The following is a 23936-nucleotide window of genomic DNA, read 5'->3' as shown; positions in this document are numbered from 1 at the left end:
GCCAGAGGAACTCAGATTATAGTGTTGCAGTAATAGCACCAGTAGTGAATAAATGAGGTGACATCAGCACCTTCATGTTGTACAGGCCCAGAGAGAGGAAAGTATACGTGTTTCTGTGTAAGAAGGATACCAGGTAAGAGAAGGTTGTGTATAAAAATCCAGATGATTACAGCTGCAGCAAAATGTTTGACTGTATAGAAAGAAAAGAAAGATCAACTATTATTTCAGGCTATTATGGACCATAAGCACAATATCTAGGTACAGCAAATTCAGAGATGAAAGGAGTTGAAGATTTTCAGAGCTTATAAGCCTATCTGGCAAAAAAAAAATGATGTCAATCGTGAAAATAGGAAGTCTTTGGCATAATTTGCCAAATGTAGTTTTTGCAAAAGTCTGCCAATTCATGGTGCATGCTTCTCTCATTTAGACCATAACTGAGGATGAGGAACTAAAAAGGTTTTTTTTAGACCTGCCTGTCTTAATGTTCTCTTTCTTTCCTTTATTTCTTAATTATTATTTTTTTTTGGAATAAGAAGTTCTTTAAAATGCTTTTCAGCTTTTTATCAATGCCTTCTTCATTCCTATCTTGACTTAGGAGTGTCTTTAATTTCACTGTCCTCACATAATTTTAAAAAATATTTTATATGTAATTTTTATACACTGATCATGTTGCTCTGAACAGTTCCTGACATTAAGATAGCTCTGTTGTATCCACTGCCAGTTTTTTGTTTATATTTTTGTTTGTTTAGTTGGGGGGGGGGGGTTATGGCTCAACAACACCAATTTAAATTATAGTTTTATAAAGTTAATCTGTATATTATTAGCCTAATATGTACCTTCCAGTTTATGAAAAAAATTAAGTTGATCAGACAAATGGCATCTTCTCTGGAATGCTAAGAGTTAGCTGTCTTTGCCAGAATAGGTGACATTATAGAGGAGGGGGTGACATCCTCCACTGAAGTTGATTTGTATTCTATTATACCTTTTAAAATTAGGAATACTTCCCTGTCTTCCCCCCTTCTCACCTCCCCTCCCAAGAAAAAAGCCAGCCACCCCCCCAAAAAAAAAACCCAAAACCCTCAACAACCAAAACCCCCTCTGTAATTAATAACGAGGGCAGAAGTTCAACAGGAAATTGAAGCTCCTTGTTCTTTCCCTGTGTATGGGAGAGGAAAAAGGTAGAATATTAGCTTTTAAAAACTATGTGATGTACATAATAATATGGCTTGGGTCCTCTATGTCTATATAGCAACCCTAGATTAAATCTTGGTATCTTTCCTTTTTCATATTCCTCCATCCTCTATTTAGCTTGACTACTAATGCACACCTTATAAGAAATGTGGCAAACAAAAGGCGCTTTGCAACAAGCTTAACCTGTGCACATTTTAGCTTTCTAGAGGTAAAAATTCTCTCTCCATGCTTCTGAGCCCTTTAGTTATTTGTAAATATTCTCAGCATAACTACTTGCCTTGGGGCAAAGTGTAAAGTTATAGTAGAAAGTTTTTGACGATAATAACTTCAAAACTCACCTGCTAGATTTAACATGTACTTCTTACTTTGTACTCTATCATCATTTATGTAAAATTTAAGCCATATGTTGATATGTCATTTCCTTCCCATTGAGGTTTTCTTGCTTCCCCTCCCATCATCAACATTCACTGAAAATCAGTATTACAAAGCCCTGCTTATACAAAATAATTAAGTATAACAAAAAATAAAAGGAAAGATGGGAATAAATCTTGCTTCTCTGACTGGTTCTGTGATGATTTATGCTCATTGAGAATCTGATTCATATAATTAAAAGGAAAGTCCACTGTGGATTAGAGAGAGTAAACTTCTCCACTGAAAAGATTTTTGTAATAGCCTTTGTTTCACTTGAAAGACTTTGATAACCAGCACTTCCTTCCAAACCTATTCTAACCCGTTCTTCAAGCTTACATGGTATTTTGGAAGTTTTGCATGGATTCTGCCTCTGAAAAGGGCAAGGGGGGAAATAGACTATGCAATTGGCGGCCAGCCTGTCATTACTGACCTTTTCAGGGAAGAAGAGAAGGAAACACACTATAATGACAGAGCAGGTTCTTTCCCTAAAATGTCACATGCCTGAAATCCAGCATCCAGACTGGCTAGGACTGTGGTATGTATGTTCTGGTTGGATGGGTCAGATGGTCATGTTGCTGACCCATACTTCTGTATTAGCTTTCTTGGAAATTCTAACTGAGAAGCTAAATACTGATCAATCCATTAAATAAAAAGTTAATATCAAAAATTTGGGGGTAGGTTTTTTTTGGTTTGTTTGTTGTTTGGTTTTGGGTGTTTTTTTGGGGGGCGGGAGGGGCATCTCTTCTCATTACTTATGATGTTGCACTCACAGAGTATAGGATCAGCACCTTAAGACTATTTCCTGTTACAGTACATGTTTGTATATCAGCCTTTTTCCCACTGATTTCCAGATGGCAGCTGGAAAAAAAAAAAAAAAAAAAGAAAAAAAAAGGACACTTGATAAGCAAACAAATAAGCAAAACCTCCAGTTCACACACTTTTAAGTTATTTGGAGTATAGCAGTGTAAACACACTGTGAATCCTACGAAAGCCTGACAGCAACTCTTTTTAGTTTGAGTTGTTATCCATTTTCACATCTGATATAGTGGATACTTTTGCAGTAATGAGTGCCATACTAAGAACACAGACCAAAGATATTGAAATATTTCAGAATGTAATTGTTGTTGCAAGGCAATACAACTAAGTGAGGTTGGAAGAGGCTGAAAGAAGTAGGAGGCAGAAGTAATGAAGGCATTTGAAAGAGATGTTCTAGAAATGCATTTCTTCTCATTCAATGGATTGGTTGGTTAAGGGCATGGTGAGGTAGAACAAGGCATGGGACTAAATGAAAGTGATGATACATGAGGTTAACAGCAAAGAAAAGCAAAGAACAAATAATGTATGTGTGGATCATGTGGTCCATCCTGTGCATGGAGGGTATTGTTATACTGTAAACACTGTGACTACATGCAGGTTTATATATATCATACAGATGCACCTAAATAAGTTTTGAAAAACCTAGGTCAGGCAATGCTTATATGTGGACATATTGACAGATATATGCAAGACAAGAATTACTGGGAATTTGGAAAAATCAGAAGAAAAACAGCTGAGTTGAATAAAATCATAAATGTGATCTGCAGAAATGATAAGTAGGATAAGTGTCTATTCTGAGGTCTTCAACTACTATGGAGTGAAGATAAAAGAAACATAATGTGCATTTATTAATATCAAATAAAATGAAGTGATAGTTTCTGCTTTGGAATTTTTATTTTGAGAGTTAGTCACTAAGCTAAAGTTCAATTCCTAAATTTACTTCTGGTTAAAATATAGCATTCTGTCTTCCTCTATTTTATGTTTTTTATTTTAGGCATCTAAATTAGAATAAAACTTACATTAATCAAAAACATGTACAGATACTTGACATGGAGTATACACTGAAGTTACCCCAAGTGCCACAGCTCTGCTGTGCTTCTGTGCCTATTTATGCTAGTGTGAACTTTGCAGTTTCTGCATGCAGCCACCTCCAAACTCCCAGAGCCACTTCATGTGGGAATTCACCTCTATGCGTTGCTTAAAGAAGCACACCGAACAAAACAGTGATGGTGTCTCTCAGGCTTGCATGGGCAATGCTTTGTGCTCTGTCTGCTCACAGGAAGTCATAGTTATCTTAAGGCAATGTTTGAGTAGCAATGCTGATCTTGTTGAGCCTGATGAATACCATGAAGCACTGTATAATTTGAAATTGTTGCTGAAGAAAAAATTTCATTTTAATTTCAATTTCTTTCTGAATTTTGGAAAAACAAAACTAAGAGGAAAAAGGACTGTATATTCACTGTGATTTCATCTTCAAGAGTTCGTTACTAGATCTGAAAACAAAAATTCTAAATGAGAATCCTTGAGAGTTCACATTTCTAGTAAAATTTAAACCTGTGCAATTAACTAAAGTGTGGGCTGTGAAAGGGATGGTGCTGTGAAAGAGACAATGAAAAATTATCCCTATTTTGTAAAAATAAATACACATACTAACATAATGCAGAATAAATCGGCCAAGAAAGGTAGTGGGAGCCTCTTCCATGCCTGTAACGGAACAAGTGGCTGAACTCAAAAGCTGTGCAGAACAAGGTCTGCTGAAGACTGGTGTGTGTCAGACCTCTTAGAAGTGTATGCAAATTGGGACCTGCTGTGATTACATTTACATTTATATCTGCCTAACACCTGTCCTGTGTGACATTCATGGCAGGATCAAGGCAGACAGCAGCTCTGCTGACATGTCTGAGCTAGATTTAATGCATATGGTCTAGGCACTGCTGGAAGTTCAACAGGTGTCACTATTCATTCAGTATTGCCAATTCTTAATAATTTAATGTAAGACATAGACTATTTAGAATTCTTAAAAGAAAAGATGAGTTTGGAGAAATGATTCCTTCCATGAAAATATTGAAAACAATATATGAATTAACCTTAGGAATGCAGAAAATCATAAAAGTAAATCAAATGCAAAAGATCTTATTTTATAAAATCTTACGACTTTTTAAGACAGTTATAAGCCTGCTTATAACTTTTGAATACCTGAAACTTACAATGTTGTATTGAAACACTAGATGAAATATTGCTTTGAAATAATTCTCTGATGAAAAACCAAGTCAAGAACTATCTGATGAGGATCCACCCAAAGCCCCATGGTTTAGACAGAATTGACTCCAACAGGCTCTAGTGGAATCAATACAGCAATTGGGGTTTTACCTTTATGAAAAGCTTTGATTACATTCTTTTATCACTTGGATTTATTTTGCAGCCGGTACTTTATTCTTGTCAAATTCAGATATGTTATACCAAAAAGTCTGTTTGCTACATGGAAATCCCCTGTGCCAGTCACTGTGCAGCTACTCTGATGTGGCTTAAACACTGTTTTGATATTTGAAAAACAAACTCAGTTACCATACATTTTCTCCCCAAAAGAGATATGATACACTTTTGACTTTATAAATTGAAAGGGACGCTGTCTATCTGAGGCATAGCAGTAAATGTCAGATGTTGCTATTAAACAAAGGTTGCCCTTTATGGATCTCATAAGATGATGAAGAAGTTAAGATAGCTCCAGGCAATCTGTGAGATGATTGTTTTAAAGCAATTTTAGTCTTAAGTTTTTCATTAAATTAGTATTCTAAACTGCCTTCTCCACTTTCCCATGACTTCGGTTATTGGGATCTTTAGATTAAACAGTTTGAAGATGTCATACGTTTACCTTGCCCATACACTTCTAAAATGTATTAACTAGGAGAGATGGAAGGTAATCACTTATCAATTTATTCCTTTGTTTGCAATGTTCAAGAAGAGGGGCCAAATTCAGAGTTTACTGCTACATCTGTTTATGTAGATCAATTACTCAAGAAGGGCAAGGCTTGGCAAGTTGTATCTATTTTTCAAGGCATGAAGTTTAACTGCAGATTTTATTCTGTGTAGGATGGTGCTTAATTAGTGGTAAGCCAGTGCTGGGTGGGGGGACAGGCTTTCTTTGTGATGTTTTCCTCAACCCATTGCTAAGCTAGAGCTATATAATGAAAGCTGAAGTCAGTTGTGTGGAGTACCTATCCAGGCATTTTAAAACATGAAGAAAATTCATTTTTGAATGGGTGCAGATGATGTGCTTGCAAGATTATTCTCATATTAAGTCCAGTCCGGATCAGCCTGGAGAATGTATTGCTCTTTGTGGATGCATTGACGTAGCAGTCTAGCACATGCAGATTTAAGGCACAACAGTCATCTTTGATTTTGTGTATATAAAGTATAACACGTCAGAATCTTTGTGAACAGGACTAGAAGGCTGCCATTTCTGCTAGCACTGTTATTAACACTACCACCAGTGTCACTGTTAATAAGCACAAAAACCTCTAGAAAACTAATGGTGAAGTAAACTGTTAGGGCAGAATAATGAAGGAGGAAGTCCTTTTTTTTTAAAACACTTACAAGGTGTAAAGTTTATTTGCCTCCGTTCACAGTGATCCATATAGTCTAAGGAACCATTTCTATGTTACTGTTTCCTGATTTTAACATAGATCTGAAACTATATTTTTTTTCTTCTAATACATGCACTGGAAGGCCAAATAATGCGACCAAGTCTCTGGGATATATATTATCTTTTTTAACATTGAGGTATTCTTGTTTAGTTTGACTCCTCAGCTTCCAGCCTGGTACATCTTGGAATATCTAGCATTGCTGTTTAAGGAAAAACAAAAAAACCAAACAGACAAACAAAAAAACCACCAAAACCACCCACTTTATTTTAAAACTCCAACTAATTTATACTATTATTTTAATTGTATTTAATTAATTATTTTAATATGCCAACTAATTAAATAACTGTTTCTTTTAGCTGTTCCTCCATATCAGATTGCTATAGTTTCTTAAACAATTTCCTTTTACTACTTAGTGCTGAGGTTATGGTCTGAGATTTAAGATATTGTGGACTGATTCCATTAAAAGAAATTTGTTACTGTTCTCCGTTTTAGAATTTTGGTGAGGGCTAAACATGAATCCCAAAATGCAAATTTTCTTTTACTCCTCTGAGTTCCTTATAAATGTGAACAACATTTTTGAGTTAAGAGGATTTTAGTTTCATACTGACAATTAGTTTGCTGCTGATACATAGAAGTTTGTCTCAGAATTTCAGGAAAATAGTAACGTCTGCAGTCAAATATGTTGGAAATGAAAGAGAGGAAATCTATTGTTTATTTCTTGGAGACATCTGGACAGTAAGGTGTTTAAATTAGAATTTTTTTCATTCTTTCTGCTGCATTCCTGCTGCATCCTTTTTTAACTCTTTATTTGTGTTATGCCTTTCTAGATTGTAAACTGGTGGAGAAAAGTGTACTTATGATTTTAAGCAGTACTTAAAATTGTGAAGATACCCAGTCAAGATAAGTAACAAATAATAGCATCTGTTGTCAGCATTCAACTAAATGAATGTTTTAAAATATAAACTTGTCAAAAAAAAAAAAAAAAAAAGAATTATTATTGAAGGAAACATCTCTTCTACTCATTCAGAAATAATACCTAAATAGCACCGCATACCCTTGTTGTTTCAGGTTTTCTCTCTGACTTACAACATTTTTGTCACATACATAATCAGAATGTCTGATATTTCTGTGACAAGGTTTTGTAATGCCAGTTTAGATTTACTTATTAAGTGCAAACTCTCTAAAGTTATATTTACATTTTAGTGCAAATGGTAAGATATGTGAATGAGAGTGACATCAAGAAATATTCATATCTTTTTTACTTATGATTAAAATGTGTGGGAAAAAATATTTTTGATAACTCAAAAAACCACTTCTGATAACTCGACTAGAAATTGTGTTTTCATTTAAATTGTCTAAATCACAGAAAATTTAGATGGGTTTCTTTACTACCTATTTCTATTGATGGATATTTATAAAGGATTAGATTGATTAAAAGACTGATATTTAAGTTTATGATTAATTATTTGGTATGAAAACAAGCATGTTGTTGACAAGACCTTCTATCAATACGTTCCTTCTGATTGATTAATGCCAGTAACACAAATGTGACAGCTGTCAATCTGGCTTTTAAAAAACCTTCCAACAGTAAACTTCTGTACTTATCCCATTTAAAATTTGAAACTTTTTGTAAGTGTTGAATTTGATCTTCAGCTAAAGACTTTTAAAAGTATTATAAATAAAACCAGAGTATAAACAAGTAAAATAAAAGTATTTTCATTTTAGTCCCAGATGATTACTGGCAACTGTGACCTTGGGAAGGACAACTTCCTTACACCAGTTCTGTCACGATGCTTAATATGTGAGTAAATAGGGCACAAATGTCTAATTTCATTATTTTGTGTGATAAATGTGAAAAACCTCCCCCCATTTTTACTATTAACTCTTTCTCAAACATGTAAATTTTTTTACACCAAAGCCCTTTCTTCTTCTCAGACTATTAAATCCCTGTGCGTAAGTTTTCAGGCTGGGAATACAGCCAGACTTCTGGCAGATCATTCTAAAGTAGTGCAATAAGAAATTGCCATAGCAAATAATACGGCCTCAAGTCTTTAGTTCTCCTAATTGGGCCATATGAGATGGTAATGCCTTTCTTGTCAGGGCTTATTATTTTAAAATGTGAATATAAAGGGAAAGTCATCAGGGTTCATTTTGATTTTATTTAATTTGTCTTGAGTGTTGTCAGAGAGCACTGAATAATTCAGTTTTAGATCCTCAGGGAGCAGACCTTATCATCTACATAAGCAAAAAAGTAATTTTTCAGATACTTACGATATTAAGCATTAAAAAGTATGGGAAAGAAATGTGAAAATTAAAGTGTACGGAATTTATAAATGACCTCTGATTTATATAACTAGTGTAATAAATATTACCTTATATTTCTAGGTAGTCACAACTAACCTTTGATTTCTTATGTGAAATAAAAAAACCAGCTTTTAAGAATCTATGATCTAATTTTAGCTATAGAATATTAGGATGATGAACAACATGCATTTTTCCAAAATGAGTTAATAAGAATCTGTATTCCACCAATGAATACCATGTGAATCTGTAGCAATTGCCCTTTTAACCCTTTAAAATAACCTCATACAACAATTTGTCCATTAGACCTCGTGTCTAAGGAATACAGACCTTCTGTCTCCGTCCTGTACTCTTGTTTTGGCTACAAAGTTAGAGTATGCATGCAGATTTATTTCCTAAAATCTGATTTTTGTTGAGCCTAACAAATTCTGGTCAATGTTGGCAGTGCCACTGGCACAGGGGAACTGTCTGATCAGGTCTGCTGTTGGGATGTAGTTGCCTCATGGTGTTCTTGATGCAGCCCTTGCCCACATGCTGCTTGTCATCAAGGTTGCAATGTACCCAGCAAACTCTGCTAGTGAATACAGAACAGATAAAGATTATTTCTTGGAATTATCTTGCACTTGTTAAACACTAGCATGCTCTTGTCAATAATTATAATATTGTCCTAAAATCTCACTATACATTTTATTATGATATCTGTTGAAAATTGGATGTTGTCTGACAATGTCAGCATGTATGAAACAATAGCTATGAAGGATTTCTAGTCTTTGTTGTTGCAGGGAAATAAGTTCTTTCATATTATGAAATTTTCTTTTTATATTATTATTTTTTTCTTATAAAAATGTATTTGATATATATCTGTAAAATAAAGAGCCAGGAAATGGTGTAAGATAATCATGAAAGCACAGACTATGTATCATCTGATCAGAGAATATAAAGGAAAGGCACAACAGGCATGGAGAGAAATAAAGCAACTGAATACTGGAATACAGAGTCCTCCTGACCCTGCAGGGTGGGAAAATGAATATAGCATTTGAATAAAACAGCAAAAGCTGAGTACTGCACAGCCGTTTTGTCATTTAGTCCAGCAGAAATAAAACAATAAATGCAGCAAAGGAATCCAGTGAGAATTTCAATGATGAGGATCTGTTCACAGATTCCATAAAACAGTTGTCACAGTAGACAGGGTGAAGATCACTGTACTGTCAACGAAGTGGGTGTGGATAATGGCTGCCAACAATCCAGAGTTGGTAGTGACAGTGGATATACAACAGAGGTCAAAAGTAGACTTCTGAATTTCAGGCTAAAGGAGACAAATAAAATTTAGAAGTGACAGGAAGCCTGTTATTATGGCTAACATTTCCTACTTTTTCATCAAGCACAAGTGTTGGTGGCTGATAGAAGAACAATGTGCTCAAAGAAATCTTACTCACTCTGAAAGAAGTAGATGTACCAAAACAAGATGTTGCCCATCATAGCTAGGAACATTTCTGAGCCAAAGAGGAAGTAGCTGGAGAGGTATGAGACCAAGTGTTAAAGAATTGTTATCAAACAACGGATGGTCTTGTGACATAATTTCAGACCACAATCTTGGATTTCTCACTCTACAAAGAAAATATAAATTGACATGCCTAAATACCAATTTTTCTAACAATGAATAAACTGGGAGTGGAGGTCTGCAGCATTCCTTTTCTTCAAAGGAGACAGATGTGTGCAAAAATTGCTGTATATTACAGTTCCATGCATAATAATGCTATAAGGAGTCCTTTAAATTTTAGTCTGTGCACCTGTGACAGTGACAAAGTTATATCAAGCTTGAATATACAATTTAAATCAAATAGTTAAACCTTCTCTCCTACATTAAGACAACAGGGAAAACAAAAAAGCATTTAAAAAATGACAAAAAGGAATGATCAAGCCACACCAATGTCCAGAGCTTTTGCAATGGTAAGTGATTTCTTAGGGGATTTAAGGAACCGTTAGCAGGAAAGGGGGTAAAGGGAAAATTTAAAAATTAGAGGCTTTGCTTTAATTATTTAAAAGGTAAGTCTCTGGTCTTAAAGCAAGAGAAGACTGACAAAAGTGATTATTGTGTTAATTAAGTCTTTAAATTAAATTAAAGTAGATTTGCATTTCAAAATACAAGTATTAAATACAAGTTGGTTTTGCATCAAAAAGAACTTCATGGTGTATATGGAGTGTTGCACAGCTCTTGTACAGTACCACTGAGCATCGCACCTAGCCCACATCTCCTAGCAAGCCCTGATAGAAAGTCCCTCTCATACTGCTGCTGTTATAATCCAGGTTTCCCTGCTCTGGCAGTTAGGCTGCCACAAGAATATTAAGAGTCAGGAGCAGATGGCTGCAATTTTGCTAATATATCAATATCCATCCTGTAACTCCATGTGTGTGACTGTAATGACTTTCAGAAGATGGTGTGTTCCCCTGGAGATATCATTGCTGTTTCTGCCTTATGCTGGGCTGATGGCTGCAGTCATCAGTACTTGGTTGCTACAGTGGCTAAGCTTCCCTTTACACCTGGTATTGGAAAGACCTGGAGGCCCATATTTACTCAAAGAAACCCCTATATTATCCTTATTAATGATAAACCCATTTTATAGGGCTATTAATTTACGAATTTGTTTTCCTGTCTACTTAAATGTATCCTGAAATGAAAATTAACAGGAAAAAAACAGATGTGGGCTAGGCACACCTTTCTTACCAAGTGGAAAACTTGAAAAGAGAACAATTGGTCAAGGCAGAATAGAGATGCTACAGGTTATTTCACCTGGCTTATTTTCACTGTACTTATTAAAGGGCATCTGCCTGCATAACACAATAAAGGAGGACCATAATATCTATTTCAAAATGTAATAAATGGTAAAAGCAACGGTGTAGTGTGTTTGAAATGGGCTTTGGGGCAAGGAGGATAAAGAAGGTTTTGTACAACCTGTTGCATTCTAGTCTTACATACTGGCTTGGGAGCCCTTGGCCCGCTGTATGTGGCAGTTGTACCATTGGTAGATGGGCATTCAGAGATAAAAGTAGCACCAGCAACATTCATGGTGGGTAGGTGGTATGAGCGTGTATCATTCACAAATGTTATAGGATATTTTTTTCATTCTATGAAAATATTTACCATATTAATACAACTGTATTCTACAAAACCTTAAAAGGCTGTTATGATTCTTGAAACACAGAAACTTGCTGATGACTGGTATGTTCTTGGAATGTCAGCAGTCACAAATTATATTTATTTCATGAGGCAGTATATTTTTAACTAAGAATCTGCTACTAGAGCTACTTTCATTCTTGTAAATAATTACAAGAAGGTGATCTTTCATCAATTTATGATGAAATGGTTTTAATTTGTATTAGGTAAACAACTACATTTTAGAAAAACAAAAAGCCTTGAAAGCTATGGAATAACTTCAAATGTAATGAGATGTACTATTAATATTATGTTTGTGAGGTGCACCACATATAGCAGCACTTGTAAATGCATATAGCCATATTTTAAAATTATCTCTATCTTTCTTTAATGCTCACCTAGAAATAACATTATTTAATGACTTAACAGAACTATTTTTAGTGTTGTGTTAGGTAATCCTATGTGCACTTGGAAAATCCTCCAGAAAATCAGCAATACATTTGCAAAGATATGCATCTGTTTAATCTAAGTGAAATGTTGCTCATTTGCTTTAATGTTAAAGCTACATATGTACTTATATTTATAAATATGAATGTCTCATCATAGTGTTCTGTTCAAGTGTCATAATTTTTAACAAACTTATATATAAAAGAAATACCTAGGAAGAATTTCAGTAAGTAATCTGAGCCAGGATTGTTTGATTATTTTTTGTGACAGCTTCTAACTTTACTGACTGGCATTTCACTGCAATCGAGCAAATATGTGTGTTTTCTTTAGCAATCCTTCACAAACTTGGAAAGAGATGACTATAAATATCCATAAAGACAACAAAGTGTCATTCACACTTTTTCCCCCTAATAGCCTGCTCTTTGACAAAGTATATAAAAAAAATCCATAGATGCTTTTTTGCTGACCACTTTGAAGCCAATTAGTATCCTGCTGTAGCCGTGCTCATTGCTTTGTTTGTATGAATCCAGTGCTGGTGTTCTTTCCAGTATTAAGAATGTAGGATCTCAAATGACTTTAAGTATTAATTTTGTTCTCTTTGCAAACAGACAATGAGATCCTGTCACAATATCCTATGTTATAAATAGTACTAAAATAGTGCTAATACTGTAATATTGTTTGTAATAAACAACTAGTCAACAACAGTTCCTATGCAAAGAAATGGAAGTGAGAGGCAGTGGGAAGACAGGGAGATTCCCTTCACCTGCTCATACAAAGAATGTATTAATGAGCAATGGAAACTTTTTAATTTTGTTGGAAATTTAACAAAGTTTTGCAGTTGCTAGAACAAGGCCTACGCTCTTTGCAACACACTGTTCACCACTACTCAATTAAGTGAAGCACACCCTTTATATTGTTTGTCAGGAAAAAGTTAGAATTAATTTTTTATACATTTTCTACTGTTGTGTCAGCAACCTGTTTAAGAGAAATATGATTGTGTGGATGAAGACTCTCATTCTTCATTTCAGTGTCCTTTGAGGTTCTTCTCTGCTGAAATAAGGATGTAAATCTGGAATATTCTCTTTTATTATTACATAAAAATCAAATTCACTCATATTTAGACAACCATCTTTGTACATTCTAAATGTATTTCATTTTCATGTGCACTATGAAAAACTACTGCTAGGTTGTAAATTGATGAGTTACCCAGTGCATCTTTCTCAGGCCAGCAATGATGCACTTGGCATATAGCAAGATATTTGACATTATCTTACATTTCTTATCATTTTGGCATAGGCCTAGTGAGTTGTCTAAATTCCAAAAGATGGTAGCAATTTACTGAAGACAATACAGTTTATTGCATCCCTCTCCTCCATAATGTAGTCTCAAGAACCCTTGTCTGGGCCTCCTGTGAAAAAAAATTCTAGGGTGAATGTAAAGGGGCTGAATATGAGTGAGAAAAATATCTCTCACTGCTTGTCTGGAATATCACATTCTACTTAAAAACACTGAATCTTTCCTGACCCCTTCTTTTGTTAATCATTGGGGAAACTACTTCAAATAACTCTTGGACTGGAGAGACAATCTCATCTCCACCTCTTAAACTTTACACAGTGGGACGTGTGAGAAACCTGAATAAACAAAATATCATTATTTTAATGTATATTTATGTGCTAATGTTAGACTATTCCCAAATGAAAGAACTAACTTGAGCTCTAATAATCTAAATGTCCCTTATCTCTCCTTAAATAATTACAAAAACCCAGAAGTAGCATATCAAATCTACATAACTTCCCATCTAACTTAATTTGAAGACATCTTTAATAAGAGACTGTGAATGGAAATACACTTAGATAACTTTATGTTCATGTCATTCTCACATGCATCACAATGGGGCAGTTTTTGAGCATAATATGGAAAACATCAGACTCTTCATTTTGTTCAAGCAGATATTTAGATATTCTAGGAAGCACTGACCAGCCTTTGTTATCTCTGTACTGAGAGACAGTGTTGATGATTCTACCATCATTTCTAAAACCCCATGGAGAAGCACAAATATGGGTGTCTAGGAGCCATTTGTTTAGACTACAGAGCTGCAACAGGAGGAAGTTGTACTTTAAAGCACCACTTTTTATATCCCTTGGAACAGTAGTATGTGCAGCTATTACAATGATTTAATATCCGTGTAAACCTTTCTTGCAGTCATTGCATAACACACTTTCTAGCTTTCCAGCCCTATGAATTATAGACATTAAAAGTCAATTCTCTCCTAGGCTAGCTGTTTGTCGTTTGAACGTTTGAGCTTGTGTTCTTGCCATATCTCCCTTGCCTTGAGTTGAAACTTGCCAAAGCTTTAGCAGAAATTACGCAGTGTGAAGAAGCCTTTGATTAAAGATATTGATAGTTTTTTGGAACAAACTTACTTGATTTGTGCAAATTATGCAAGAGATGAATGTCAGAATTCAGCTCCAAAACAAACAATATTATAGGGCTTTTAGGAGAGATCATCCATAAGTACAATGACAGGATTTCTTTCTTAATTGCATAATAGTTCATTTGAATAATTAAATATGCTCCTTTCAGGAGACAGAAGGAAACTCAACAGAAGACCAGATTCTCTTCTATATAACCATGCTTATATTTTTTGAATATGCCTAAGGGAATGATTTTGTTACTTCTGTTTTTTAAATCCTCAGTATAGGAAATGACTATGCACTTCTGACTTACTAAAAAAAAAGTAATCTGTATGTTATGTAAAGTTTGTTTAAGATCTCCCTCTTCTGTGTTTAATGAAATGTGAAATGACCTGCTTGCATGATCTCAGAACAGCAAAAGCTAGGACGCTTTTTCTATGTGTCTGCACACCTGGGTGCATATACACATACACTGGTACTAATAAGATCAGAAAGGAAAATCACTTGCTTCCAAGCTTCCACTTGCTTGCTTTGTTGAGACATCCCTCAATCCACTTCAGTGTGGGCTCCAAGCCTCTGCAGACTACCCTTTCTAGAATGGGACATTTATTTTTTTCACCTTAAGATGGATTTTCAGTCTTTTTGAAACTATGTGCCTATTCAGATCGAAGCTGTGAACAGTGTTGACTGGAAAAGTATGTAAGCCTCAAACCTCAGATATGATGAAAAGGAAGTTACCTTCTTTCACTTATCAATTAAGATTTTTTTTGTGCTCGCATAAGAACTAAGACAGCAATGATTTAATTTTGTTCTTCCTGAGAATTTTTTGATCTACATCTCTTAGATCTTTGGTATGTGCCATAATTATTGAGATATCAGGTATCTTGAGAGGAAATATGCTTACTTTATATACAATATTGAAACAAACTGGTTATCCAGCCTGATGTTCAAATCACCCTTACAAGAAATTATATGCTTGCTGATCATTCCACTCCTTGCAAAAGTAAACAGTGTGAGCCTTTGAGAGAAGAACCAGATGAGTTGAAATTGTCTCCTAACAACAAAAGAAAAGGAAGTTGGAGTTTTTAGAGCCTGAGTGAATGACACGCATTTTCTTATTCACCAGGGTCTTGGACAGTGCAGAGTACAAAGCACGTGCCTCTTGTGATTTATGAAATTATTATTTTTCATAAAATATTTGATATATGAAATTGCAAATGTAATCCTGGGTCAGACAGATAAAAATTTGAGTGTTACAGATAGTCAAGTACAGCAGCGTGGGTTGTGTATCAACCTCTTTAAGAAGGAAAAAATATTATAAAAGTCTCCTCAGTTTGGAATTCCATTTTTTCCACTTGTGCTAGGCCCATCTGTCATTCATAGGTTTGAAACAAGATGGAAATGTCATACGTATTCTATAGGAAGGAACTTAAATTTTTCTCCATGCTAGTATTGTCTTGGAGTACATTTGCAAACTAATATAACATCTTTAGCTTGAGAAAATATTTTAGTATTGCTATTCTATAGCTTATTCATTGAGGTTTCTCCACATTTTTTAAAAAATATCTGAATGTACATGGCCTATTGCAGCAGATTCAAATTAATGTGGATTGGTTGGTGGGTTTTTTTTTTATTATAATCTTGAATTTATTGCTCACTTTTCCAAAGAGGCCAATATCAGAGGCCACAAAGCTGATGATACACATTATTCCCTGGTAAATTAATAGAAGTATAAAATGGCATTATCCGATTTGCAAAGCTGGCACAGAGGGCTGGACTGGGGAAACTAAACAAGGAAAAGAAAGAAGTGGTTTTATAAAGGCAAAGATATTTTTATAAGGGATTTTATAGGACAAGGTTATTGTAGCTATCAATCTTTTCACTATCAGTACAGACTTCCTTTGCTTTATTCAGAGGTTCAAAAGCCAGTCCTTTCTTCCAGTCATATTTACATCCAAATTATTTCAGTTTTTGACTTAATGGAACATGTCCTAGGTGGCAGCAAACTGGCGATGACTGCAGTCTACTACTGCATATAGTTCCTAGGAAGTCTATTGCAATGCCATTGTCTCCTGACCATCCTCACCAGGCTTGGTTTTAAAGAGTTTGAGTCCCTTATTGCCCTTTTCCCTGGTGAGAAGGCTTTTCTAAGGAAAGCTGTGTATCTGTAGCCATCCCTTGACAGTGGTGGGCTCATTCTCTCTTTGTCCCTTAGCAAAAAATGAGAACAAACAGGCCCTTTATATTCAACTTTGGCGATTTCTCTTTATTAGTATTGCAGAGAGAATGGAAAGGAAACAATGCAGCACAAAAATGGAAAACAAGGCAGTATGGATTGGATGCACTTGGCAAAGCATCACTTGTCCGCAGCAGCTGTTTATGTAATTGTACTAAAGATGTCATCAGCTTCATAATGACAGAACAGGCCTTTTTCCTTGTTGCCAGTTGAAATTTGCTTACTGGGAAAGTAGCTGAAAGATACCAACAATAGCAGCCATTTAGCACAAGGAGCAGATTTATAGGGGACAAAGTTTTGGCACACAAGACATCTTGCTATCAGTTATCTGGGAAATTGTTGGCAGCTGATATTAGGCTTTATCCCAATTGTGGTTTAGTTGGTTTTTTTTTTGTGTGTGTGTTTGGTTGTTTTTTTGTTTTGTTTTGTTGGTTTGTTTGTTGTTTTCTTGGGGTTTTGTGTTAGTTGTGTGTAACTCCTGTGCTACAGGGTTCTTTGGAATGTTTAAAGTCTAACAATTTTAACTGTAGAGAAACATGTGTACACCAATCCCTGTTTGAATTTACTTCTTAATTAGAAGGATCTAATTAAGTAAGAATCTAACTGAGTAAGAAACAAGTTAAAGTGATCAAAGGCAAATGACTGAATTCCACTATTTTCTCATACTTGCAATTTCCCAACATTGAGAGAGTTGTCTGGTATAATTACAAGACTAGTATCAATTATCTGTGAAAAGCATGAGGACTGAGAGATGCTCCAGAAAAAAAACATCTTTAAAAATATTGAGAATAGGACTTGGGGAACCTGATCAGCCTCATGGTGCTTCCAAGAAAGATCTTGGTGTGGGTGTGCCCTCTTGGAATATACTTCCAGGTGTGTAAGGTCAAAGGAAGCTGGACTAGATGACCTCCACAGGTCCCTTACAACCAGCATTTCTGTAGCTTGATGATTCTATGACTGCATGAGATGATAGGTTCACCAGGACATATGTGAAAGCTTTTGTATATATCCTCTTCCATATATATATGGAAAATGGCTTTTTATAGTATGGGAAATTGCAAGTATGAGAAAGTAGTGGAATTCAGTCATTTGCCTTTGATCACTTTAACTTGTTTCTTACTCACAAGATCCTTCTAATTGAGAAGTAAATTTTTGGAGTGAGAATTTAATATGAGTAGAAACGAACACTCATTTTATTTGAGCAAAATAAGCAAGCTCATTTTGTTAGGCTTTACCGTTGAGAGTAATTTGTGACATCATATAGTGAATTCCATGGGAATGCAGGTGTCTAAGAAGGAGTCATGTTTTTAAACACATCTGCTCATTTGGATTCTCTGTAACTTCCTTTCTTTTTGGAGACAGAAACATAAACAGCTTAAAGAAAGAATTTTTTAAAGAAAGAGATTTGTTTCTATCAGTTTGGTTTTAGGGTATAATTTCATGGTGTGTCTTTCTTAATGTATTGAATACAGTGTAGTTTTGAAAGCTTTCTAGAATGTAATTACAAACCCATGTTTGAGCAATTATTCTCTTTATTACATTTTGACTGGAATCATGAGTCTACATTGCTTATTTTCTACATTAAAACCTGGGTTTTTTTTCTCTAGAAACATGACATTTGCCAGCTTGACTGAGACAGCTTAGTGTAAACCTTCTCTTTCAGTAGTGAGCCTGGGAGATATCTGTTTCACTGTGTCCTAAAGCAGAGTCAGAACAATACACTTCAGTATTTCATCCTCTTGTAAGCAATGTAAATGCTATGTTGATTCCAGCATATATTACTCATGTCTACTGATTCGACTTATTCTCCACCTTTTGTTTGTGTTTGTTTCTTTTTTCGTTAGAATAAGAAGTTAGCACTAACAAGTAGCATAGTCTATGCTTAGAAAAGCATAAGAACAAGAAGCTACAGTGACAATGTACAGAAAAGCTCAGGGGCATAAAATGTCTTCACTTTACTAACAGAAAAAGTAATAAAAAAAAAAGATGGAGTAAACTTTTTTCATTAACTGAATTGTGATTATGAAATCAGGTTCATATTTCCTCCTGGGTAATTTGGTGTTGAAGGGGGATTCTTATAACCTGAAAAAATTTTGAATTGAATGTGGTCTGTGCTGGCCTTGGAATTGCAGTGAGGCTCACTGTGTTGTAAAGACACACTTAGGCCATTGCACAGAAAGCTCCTCTGTCACTTTTACCATAGGGAAGTATCTGCTCAGCTACAGCAATACAGATTTTAGATATTTTTACACTCAGCAAAATCTGGAGAGAAGGTACATGATTAAGTGCAAAGCCATTGGGTCCTGACCCTGACCTAAACATAAATGTTTTGCTAGTATATATCACGGCCACTTCCTCATTGTACAACTAGGATTAATTAAATGGGTCATTCATACTCCTTAAGAGGGGCCAATCACCTTCTCATGCAGCAGCAGACTGTGAACCTTTACTCAATCTGATGTACTCTGCTGAGTACTTTCTAACGTTACTGACTTCTGTGAATAATTGCAGAGGTAAAGGCTTCATGGTCCGGTGTTTAAGGTATGTTAATTGCCTTTAGTTTCACTTCTGCCTACTGGACCTGTGGGATCCCAAATATAGAGAAGATGTTTTATGCTTGGCCTTTATTCTGTTGTAGTCACTTAACAAATTATCCTTTTAAGGAGAGGCATATATCCTTTATTTTATGATGAAATATCCTTGTCAGGCAATTATAACAGATATGCAGAAAAAAGGACCAAGCTTCTGAAGGAGAACCATTTGTATACCTGGAGCAACACTAATGCTAACAACCTATTATTATAAATGTTTGCTGAACCTTAACTCTAGTCAGATGTACAGAATATCCAATAAATTCACATGTCCTTGACAACTCTTGCAGGAAAACCTTTCTCCATGGGTTTATAAGCAAATTGGCATGAAAATCATAATTTTAGCTTCCTTTGAGCTTTTTAGGTACCTGTCAAATACACTTTAGAATTTCCATCTCCATGACCTAAACTCAGAAACTGTTGATGAAAACAGCTTGCAGGTTTTCTACTTCAGAAAATTTTGTGAAAGTTGAGGTACTGTACCTCTTTACTGGAAACAATGCTGATGCTGGTGTCTAAAGTCTTTTTTTCAGCAGTTATTTATCTCAAATGCCTAGATTTGTGCCTTTGATAAGGTGGATGATTATTTCTGGTGTTTCAGTGGGATATTTCTAAGGTTATATTCCATAATATAGGAACCATACCTACTTTCGCCAGGGACAGAATTCCATGGTATTATGCATTGTGGTACAGAGAAACATTTCTGAATGAACTTGCTTAACTTATTAGTAGTAGTAAACTGAAAGATACTTGCAGTATGAAGTATATTCCCTTGCCAGTGATCTTTTGGAGGGAGCTGAACAGAAGAATCTTTTTGAAATTGAGGTGACTATGGCAAAAAATGACATAATAAAAGCTAACGATTTCTAGCTGGATTTTACGCAAAAGTCTGATGAGGATTAAATAGCTGGTTTATTAAAAACTTAGCATTTAGTGTCTACCTGTCAGCAAACGTGTACGCAGGTATTGAAAAATCCTGTACAGAGTAGTCATTGAAAAGACCTATAGACTTGATGCCCATATGAGGCAATTTAGCAGAAACTGGAAAAAGAATTAAGTGGACACCTGAGTACAATATGAATTACTGTGAAAGAATTAGCATGGCCCTGTGAAGAAATTTCCTACTTCACAGACTTCTTGTTGTGGTTTTTTTTTTTTTAAGAGATCAGGAAATGTGATCTTGTTCATATACTTGGATTTTAAACAGGTTTCTGCTAAATTCCAGGATAAAAGGGTTTTGGGAAAATTAAGCAGAAATAATAGAGCAATGAGGAAATGTGCCTGCTTGTGTAAATGATTGAGTAAAAGATAATAAATAGAAGGTAGGAGCAAATTTTCAGGTTATTCAAAGGAGGCATGTGACAAATGGAATTCAGGGATTAACCTATGGTATAGGTTCCCATACAGCATCATGGATCACATTTCCTATGTATGTATAACACAAAATGTTTTCTTGTTCTCTACCATCAGATACCTCAAGCACAGTCATCCTTTCCACATACACTAACTCTTCCAGTGGCAGGAATGTCTTTTCAGATTTCACCTGAATTCAGACTTTGGAAATTTTTGTATCAGTCCTGTCTGGCTCTGAAAAAACAGCTGTCACTGAACAGATGTATGCAATCCTTTCTATCACTTGCATAGGGTTTTCAGGTTGGTTCTGAACCAACAGAGGTTACAATAATTTGAAAATAAAACATTATGATGTTTTATCTTTCTGATGAAGATAAAGTAATCCACAATTTAAGCATGTATAAATCCAAGTTACAACACATATGTAAACAGAGCTCTAACTGTATTAAACCAGGTAATGGACATATCCTTATGCTTTAATTCACACCATCCTTACAGGAAGCTGTAATCAACATGGCATAAACATGCTAAATTGGTCAGCAGGCTAAACTTACACCTACATCCGGATTTGAGTATCATTTTTGGGGACTATCTCTGAAGATTACTATAAATCATTATTTCATGTCCTTGAATGTTATAAAGAAGCATTATGAACAGAGGTCTTGAAAAACAAGAGGGTGAACTTGTCTGGTGCCATCTTAAATATTAAAATGTAATGAGGGTGAGTGAATATTGTTGCTTCCATTAAAACTGCAATAAACAACTGAAATTAAATATCCAGACTGTAACAGCTTTGGAGAAATATTGAGATTTTTAAGAAGTGATGATTCTTTAATGAGAATAGTTGTAAGTGTAAACAAGAGCATTAATATCATATTTTTCTCTTAAGCTTAACATAGAAAGCTGTGAGAAAAAGGTTTTCTTTTGTTAATATTTTAATTTTCTTGTTACTTACTCCTGCAGTGAAAAAGTTGAAATATTTATGACAGAAAACTGTGGTGCTGCAGTGTGATGTCTAAACTAATATTGCCCTAAGCCACGAAGTCCACTGTGCAAAGCAGAGTCATGCAGAGCAAGATTTGTGCATCTGGAAGGAAGATAATCATCTTCAGTAAAGCTTACCAGCTTGGTTTCATCATTATGCCGGTGTGATCATACTGCTTTCATAGACCCTGCTTGAGAATGTGCATCCTCTGCATCTTCTGAAAGTTCCAGACCTTGGGTTAGTGTGCAAAAGGCCATCGTGACTGTTTGTGATGCATTTATTATTGTCAAGAAATATGTCAAATAAAGAAGATTCTCCACTGAAAGTTGTCTTTATGGACCATTGCAGTGCTTGGAGGGTACGACTATAAGAAAAATGTATAGAGGAGAAAATACCCTTGAAAAGTGTTTGTCAGTATGCTCTATGAGTACACTAGATGCACTGCATTTGTCTAAGTCAGCTCAACAGTTAGAGTGAAATGTTTGTCCTGTTATTTGTATCTTTACATACTGATGTTACTGGTACAACATTTACCTGAATCCCACAGACTTTATTTAGGCTTTTTGCATATAATCTATCTTAACTAACTTTAGATGTTTATATTGTAACACCTACATTTGTGCTAGCAGCCCTTTATGATCAATTACATAAGATATTGAAATGACACTAACTGTAATTCAGATAGGCCTATTTCTTCACAATGTCAGACTACACCTAATTCACATACGGACATCTACATCGTAGATTTCTGAAGTCAGGCAAAATTAGTCTTAATTCTGTATATTTTTAAAAAACAAATTGGCCGTGTTCTTAAGCCTCTGTTGAGCTATCAACAGATATATGAAACAGCCTTCATCTGGGCAATTTATGACGGCTGAAGATTTAATGTACAATTATGGCAGAACTACCTTCATATGTGTCCTTTGGTTCATGCACAAACTTTTTTTTTTTTTTTTACTAAAACTGCTGTACCTTACTTTTCTGATACATTTGGTTTTTTGGATCTTTTTTATGAAACCACCAAAGCATTGGCCACTGTGCTCTGGTAACAAAATTACAATGACTTTCCTTCAATTAAAGGCAATAAATCAGTAAAGCATCTCAGTGCAATTATTACTGTTATTTTAAAAAAGACCCTAAATCCCACAAAATTCCTACAAATGAAGTTTAATCAAAGACAAAAGGTGAAGCGAAATCCACAAAGTAATAAATCCTAACATAATATTAAATAATTTGAAAAGTGATTTACAGTACAAAAATTAAATTTAGAATACAATCATGGCTTAACAGCACGCATTTAGTAAAGTAATACTTCACTGACATACAATAGCAGTACTTTGGAATGAAGAAAGTTGCTAAACAGAATATATATTAGTAATCTGGAAAAACCTCACCAAGACATGTCAGACCACTTACAGGGATGCTGAGAAGGGGGCTTTGGTCTCTGTCTATACAGCCAGGACACTGTTGATTCATGAGGGCAGCCATACCTAAGTGCTGAGGGTCTGGCATGGGGCAATGGGAGAACATAGAAGCACGGGGCAGGTGCTCCTGTTGGGCCAAGGGCAGGAGGTGCCCTCAGGGATGGATGCAGGCCCACAGCAACTGTCCTGGGGTTCAAGGCCAGTCCTGATGGTGCCATGGTCCCCTGGATTCCCAACCACCTCACAAGGCCATGGGGATATAGTGGGAACATTGCAGAGCTCAGACCAGGCTGGCATGGTGGGGTAGGAAGGACAGGGCATGTGGGTGGGCCAAGTGCCGTAGCATGGTGGCCAGGGCATGGTCGCAGACAACTGTCCTACCTTTGTTTTCAAAATTTAAAATACTTCGTAATAAGTGCATTTGTAAAAATGTTGGGTTTGCCCATTGCAGTGTGTAGCTGTCTGTATGCCAGCACTACACTGTGGACACTTAAAAAACACCTGGAGTCTCCATGCTAAATCAATTTTAATCTTATTTCGTATATAGTATTAAGTAGGACTTAATACTTACCCCGATTCCTTTGTTCCAAAAAGAAGATTGAAATCCTGGCTGTGCATTGTGAGAATTTGGATGGATGAAGCAATTCATAATGATTGAGTCAGCTCTTTAATTACAAAAGAATGAGTACAGGGTGGTTGCTTGTTCCTTGCCCTCAGAAAGGCAAATATTGACCATGGTTTTCTGCCATTAAATTTGATCAGGGTGGCAGAAAAAAATTAACTCTGTTACAACTGCACATGTAGAGAATGATTAAACCATCAAAACATGATGCTGTCCTCCCAAATCACTCCAGTGTGCACTTCAGATCCACTTATCCAGAAGCTGGATACAAGTGTTCACTTCTTGTTTTTCAATATAATAGTTTCATTATAGATGACAGACTATCCTTGCAACAGTTCTAGGTATAT

At 35.4% G+C, this 23936-nt stretch overlaps 1 long non-coding RNA gene across 2 annotated transcripts; it reads right to left on the bottom strand.

Moving 5' to 3' along the window:
* Positions 1–9018: 9018 nt before the first annotated feature.
* Positions 9019–23643, bottom strand: LOC121088981. 2 transcript variants are annotated; one of them, XR_005828094.1, is made up of 4 exons: positions 23539–23643; positions 21681–21760; positions 9800–9876; positions 9019–9669 (listed from the first exon to the last, which is right to left on the bottom strand). It is a non-coding gene; the product is annotated as an uncharacterized LOC121088981 (long non-coding RNA). The 2 variants fall into 2 exon arrangements; XR_005828093.1 differs by lacking the exons at positions 9019–9669; positions 9800–9876 and adding an exon at positions 16618–16849.
* Positions 23644–23936: the final 293 nt, after the last annotated feature.

Source organism: Falco naumanni, chromosome 5 (genome assembly GCF_017639655.2).
Source record: "Falco naumanni isolate bFalNau1 chromosome 5, bFalNau1.pat, whole genome shotgun sequence".
NCBI lineage: Eukaryota > Metazoa > Chordata > Aves > Falconiformes > Falconidae > Falco > Falco naumanni.
The sequence above is the reverse complement of the archived record's forward strand: the minus strand, read 5'-3'. Positions and strand labels throughout refer to the sequence as shown.